Below are 5,968 nucleotides of genomic sequence, written 5' to 3' on the forward strand. Positions count from 1 at the left end.
CCCGTGTGTCTGCTGCTTCACCCGGGGTGTGTCTAGACTGGCAAGTTTTTTTGCAAAAGCAGCTGCAATTGAATTGGCCGCTTGAATTTCCGCAAGAACACTGACGATCTCATGTAAGAAATCAGTGCTTCTTGCAGAAATACTATGCTGCTCCCGTTCGGGCAAAAGTCCTTTTGCGCAAAGCTTTTGTGCAAAAGGGCCAGTGTGGACAGCTCAGATTTGTTTTGCGCAAAAAAGCCCCAATCACGAAAATGGTGATTGGGGCTTTTTTGTGGAAAAAATGCGTCTAGATTGGCATGGATGCTTTTCTGCAAAAAGTGCTTTTGCAGAAAAGCGTCCATGCCAATCTAGACGCTCTTTTCCCCAAATGCTTTTAACGGAAAACTTTTCCATTAAAAGCATTTGCGGAAAATCGTGACAGTCTAGACACAGCCCTGCTGTTTATGCACACTCAGCCTCTCCCCAGATGGGTGCCATCATTAATTAGGCCTGATTCGCTTTCCATGGGCAACCAGGTGAGTTAATTGCCCCTAAGGCCCCTAGGATGAGGTATCACGCCCTGTAGTCCCTTTGCTTTCTTTGAACATTCAAGTGATCCAATTCTAGTTGGTGAAAACACTTGCATTAAACAACCTGTGGAACTCCTTGCCAGAGAAGGTTGTGAAGGCTAGGACTATAACAGAGTTTAAAAAAGAGCTAGATAAATTCGTGGAGGTTAGGTCCATAAAAGGCTATTAGCCAGGGGGTAAGGAATGTGCCCCTGGCCTCTGTTTGTTAAAGGCTGGAGAAGGATGGCAGGAGACAAATTGCTTGATCATTGTCTTTGGTCCCTCCCCTCTGGGGCACCTGGCGCTGGCCACTGGGCTAGATGGACCTTTTCTCTGACCCAGTATGGCCATTTTTATGTTCTTATGTTCTTCATGCACCAGAAGCATGCAGACCCTTCTCCAATCAGGAAACAGAAACAATACCATGTGACTTATGATTTGGTTCAGCTCTGGTGACATGCCAGGTATGAATTTGACTGACTTTCTAAACTGGAGGCACTATATGACGGGTGACAGCTTTAAAGCGTCAACAGATGGATCGACACAAACAGGCAAATATGAGTAATAAAGACATTCAAAGACCAATACCCACATAATATGGCACGGTTCCAGTTCCTTGATCTGGTGACTGAACAAGCATGTCTGATGCAAATATCTGAACATGCCACTCTGGATATTTTTACAAGCATAAAAATGTGCTTTGTGCTGGATAGTTTCCTTCATCCTGCTGGATTAACCAATAGGCCGTGGGCTCTTAACCCGGACGTGTAAGGAGCAAAGGGTTAATTTGATTTCCACAGGTGGGTTGACCTGACTTCCTGTTTCAGAATCCTTTTCCTTGCTGATTTTTATTGGCAGGCATGCCTGCAATGAGCGAATTGAGACCAGCCGGGCATTCCTGATGTTCATTTTTGAATGACGGCAGCCATCTCGCAGAAGCATGAAGGCATGAGGCAGGCTTTTGCTTCAAGCTGTGACAAGGGTTTATTTTTCCAGCGAAAATAGTGTAACATGAATTCTTTCCTCTCTCAGCCTTCTTCTCCTGCCACCAGCAGGTGTTAGGGACCAGTCAGTCATCTGGATGGGAATGAGGCTCTATCCGACATCAAGTCTGAAGGTGGTTTAAAAGTCAGCCGGGCTTACGTAGTTTATTCCGCAAGATTGTGTGGGACTATGGGGCGCTTTTTACACTCCCTCTGCATTGTAAGAACAAGGCCCAAAGTACTGTTGTTAGTGGAGTTTCTGACATTTATACAATATTTTTTTTTTTACTGAAAACTTTGCTCCCGAATTGGGGATGAGTAAATTTTCGATAAAAGTGCGAACAGATTCCAGAAAAACAAGCCTATTGCGAAATCTGCAAAAGAGAAATGAGTTAGACATTTCAAAATATTGCACAATTTCCTTCCTCTCCCCTTTTGAAACTTTTTACTGGGCTCTCCCCTCCATCTCCTGCACATCTCTCTTTGTTGGCATGCCCAGGAAAAACACAGTGAGGAAGGAGCAATGAGAGAGAGGGTGGCATGTCTGCCTGATTTTTCAGAGGGGCCGAGCGTGTACCAATACCAATGGTTTTGTTCGATGGCTGTAGCATTCAAAGACATACTGTCCCTGCTATCTTCTAATTCTGGTGGTAGCATGCTATGCATCCCCTTAAAGAGTTCCTCTCTTCCTAGCCCTGCTCCTCACTCAAATCCAGCAGAACCTCAAGGCCTCAGCTGAGATCTGGGCCCCATTGTGCTAAGTGCAGGGCAGAGAAAGGCTATCAAGGCCTTATGATCTAAGGGGAAACAGAGACGTGACATGAGTTAGAACTCAGATCATCCGATTGCTAGACAAGCACACCACCCACTAGACAGAGCTGCCTCTTAATAAGTAATATGGGCGAAAAACGTCTTCTATGGAGCAAATCCATCCCTATCTGCCTGTTCTCACACACTCTAAGGTGCTGGAGCACTTGTGAGGATCCCTCTGTCTCTGTCTCTCTCAATTTGGTAAAGTCTGCTTTCAAAAGCTGCAATCTCTCCCCGCACAGCAGAACTTAACGAGGAAACAAAGCCAAGCCAAACCCTACAAGGCTTTATATGAAGACTGACAAATATACATTACATTTAGTAGGACAGTTGTTGTATGTTAAATACAGACATGATTAAAAACACATTGATAGAATATTAACAATTCTGTAATGACTACATGTCTGCTCCATGGCCATTACATTTCCAAAAATATGTTTCTAATAATCTGTATGGGAACTGGCTTAATAAATCAGAACTAAGTGTATACTGGAGTGTTCAACAGGCACCTGGCATGTTAGCGACAGGGCATGTCGAGGGCGGAGCAGAAGGCAACAGCTAGCCCAAAAAGAAAGTCATAGTTCCAGGCAAATGCAGTTGGAAGGGGAACGGCCGGAGTGGAAATCCAGACCGGTCACAAGTCAGCCAGGACTTATTCTGTTGCTCTCAGCACAGATCTTTGCAGCGTTTCTTGAGGAGAGGTCTGTGCTGTTACAGCCCGGAGCCTCCCGCATGCCCTGTTGCTAGTGCAGCGGTGAACTCCCAATGGAGCTCTGCACAGTCCGGAGCTGGATACTCACTCCCCTCTGTCCACATGCTCTCTCCTAACATGCCAGCCCTGGACTATTCGACCTGCTGCACTGACATTCTCAGCTCTCATCCATGGAGGGCAGGGAACAAGGGGAGAGAAAAGTTTGTGCTCAAAAGCCAGGCCCAGAATCATTCTGGCCCAGCCCTCGCTTACATTTTGATTCTGGAAAGTTTCTTATCGCCCAGACCCTCATGGATTGCTGAGATCTAGGTTGCTCCTAGACCCAGGAGAGGAGGGCTTCCAGAGGGGATGTATTCCCATCGAATCTTCCAAGCGCTGTTTATAGCATGCTAAGCAGTGGAGTGGAATAAGGCTGCATTTGTTAGTGATTTGGATCCGTTTATACCCACCAATAATTTTGCATAAGTCAAACAGCCCTCATGCTTCAGGGCACTTCTGCAGTGTCAGGAAGGTGTCCTCACTGCCCAATGCTAGATGTGTTATGGATATCGGCTTTGTCTTGGAGCAGTTGTGTTGGTCACTGTTGGAGGCAGAGTACTGGACAAGACGAGCCAATTGTCTGAAAAGGAATCACCAAACCTGTGAGGTGGTTGAATACTCAATAAATGAACAAGCCGGATGAAGAGGAAGAGAACTGGCTAGTGCATCGCGACACGTGGACAGAACACATAGAGCCCTTTCCCCAACATCTGGCATGCTCCCCCATCACTAGCCCTCTCCATCACCTCAGCACTAATGCAGTGTATGAGGCAGCGTCTTGGCTCATGGCAACAGAGCGATTCAGCCCTGCAGTAAGCAGCTGTAGCTCCCCTGGTTTGCACTGTTGCTTTGGGCTCATATACATGAGTGATTAATTTGAGCACAGGCCCCGGTGCGCTTTTTACTGGAAGTGCTGCATTGCCTACCACCAGCAAACACATCATCACAAATGAACGTAATAGACCCTGCACGATGCCGCTCACAAGGACACACCCACACGATGGAACTCAGACACCTGTCTCTGGGTTAGTGGGAGCCACTTTTATCCCTTCTTCTTGCCCAGCTTCAGACAGATCCAGTTGTATTTACAAACATGTCCAACGTAGGTAAGGAAAATAAGGTCTAAAGGAACACAATGGCTACGTCTATACTGGCATGATTTTCCGAAAATGCTTTTAATGGAAAAGTTTTCTGTTAAAAGCATTTTCGGAAAAGCACATCTAGATTGGCAGGATGCTTTTCCGCAAAAGCACTTTTTGCAGACAAGCGTCCGTGGCCAATCTAGACGCGGTTTTCCGCAAAAAAGCCCCGATCGTCATTTTCGCCATCGGGGCTTTTTTGCGGAAAACAGTACTATGCTGTCTACACTGGCCCTTTTGCGCAAAAGTCTTTCGGAAAAAGACTTTTGCCCGAACGGGAGCAGCATAGTATTTCTGGAAAAGCACTGATGATTTTACATGAGATCGTCAGTGCTTTTCCGGAAATTCAAGCGGCCAGTGTAGACAGCTGGCAAGTTTTTCCGCAAAATCATCTGCCAGTCTAGACACAGCCAATAAGTTTCATGGAGGTAAAAGAGCCTGAAAAATCAGTGCTAAGATTACACCTAAAATATTCAGTGCCCACTGGCATTAAGAAAGATGAGCAATCCTGATTAGGTAAGGCCACTTCTTGTATTCCAGGTGCTTTTTGGGTAAAACTGTCCTGAATGTCTTGCTGTCTGGTACAATACCCATATTAGCATCATTCCTGGCCCTTTCTGTTTGGCTCTCCATAGCTGTGAAATACCCGCAGTCCCCAAGTCAAATTGAGCATCCCATCCCTGCTATCTCAAGGTCAGCTTGGGTCCCCATGCCACCCCCACTGTAGCACTGCTTACTGCTGAAATATTCTGGTAGTTTCAAAGATAGCTATGTGTGCCAATCTGCTATGCTCCTAGGCCTGGCTCCCCCAGCTGGTGCCTGTCTGTCTGCTGCATGCCTGCTCTTGCATGTAGATGCTGCAGCTGGAGATCACACACTCCTGGTCTGGATGGGTCCCAGCATGGGAAAGGGATGGGGAGGTTTGAAGGGGAGGAAAGGATGCTGCTCAGGCCTCGGCTACCACGGCAACAGTATTCAGGAAGAAGGGAATGCTGGTGCTTCGTTGTCAAGGCAACAGTAACCATGACACAAGGCTGTTGGAGCCCGTGTATCTGGGGACTCCAGCTAGGCTAGAAGAGATGCTGGAACTTGGTTACCATGGCAACACAATAATAGGCGATCAGGGCCATACTGCTCAGACCAAAGGCCTGGTTAGTTCAGTGTCCGGTCATCTGGCAGAGGCCACGCCAGACGCTTCAGAGAGACCAACCAGACTTGGTAATCGTCAGGTGAGCCTCCCCTCTTCCCCATTCCCAGCATCTGACAAACAGAGGCTCCGGACATCACCCTGGCTAACAGCCACCAATGGACCTAACCTGCATGAATTTGGCTCTTTTTTGAGTCCTATTCGTGTCTTGGCCTTCGCACCCCTGGCCCCCTGTTCCTGATACATTTAAACCCTTCTCCCTACACCATTGTCTCATTCACAGTTTAGGGTCCTGCAGTTTGGCCTGTCAGACTGGCTCTGTGTGTGGGACTGGGAGCATCTCTGAGAATGCTACCAGGAAGGTCGTGGACTTCAGGCTCTTCCCTAGTAGCCTAATTTTGTCCTCTAGGACCTCTCTCCTACTACTCCCCATGGCATTAGTACCCACATGTACCACAGACACTGGCTCCTTCCCAGCCTACATGTCTTGAGACATCCTCAACCTTCACACTGGGATTTCTCTATTTCCCCCGAGGGAGGGTGTAAACCCCCCTGAATTTCCCCATCGCCCCACCCCCAATGGTCAACTA

General features: G+C 47.4%; 1 long non-coding RNA gene across 1 annotated transcript; it reads right to left on the reverse strand.

Moving 5' to 3' along the window:
• Nucleotides 1-369: 369 nt before the first annotated feature.
• On the reverse strand, nucleotides 370-5,210 carry LOC106731972 (uncharacterized). The gene is made up of 3 exons (XR_003089189.2): nucleotides 4,969-5,210; nucleotides 3,503-3,672; nucleotides 370-1,905 (listed from the first exon to the last, which is right to left on the reverse strand). It is a non-coding gene; the product is annotated as an uncharacterized LOC106731972 (long non-coding RNA).
• Between the last annotated feature and the right edge of the window lie 758 nt (nucleotides 5,211-5,968).

This window comes from Pelodiscus sinensis, chromosome 26 (assembly GCF_049634645.1).
Source record: "Pelodiscus sinensis isolate JC-2024 chromosome 26, ASM4963464v1, whole genome shotgun sequence".
In the NCBI taxonomy this organism is placed as follows: Eukaryota; Metazoa; Chordata; order Testudines; family Trionychidae; genus Pelodiscus; species Pelodiscus sinensis.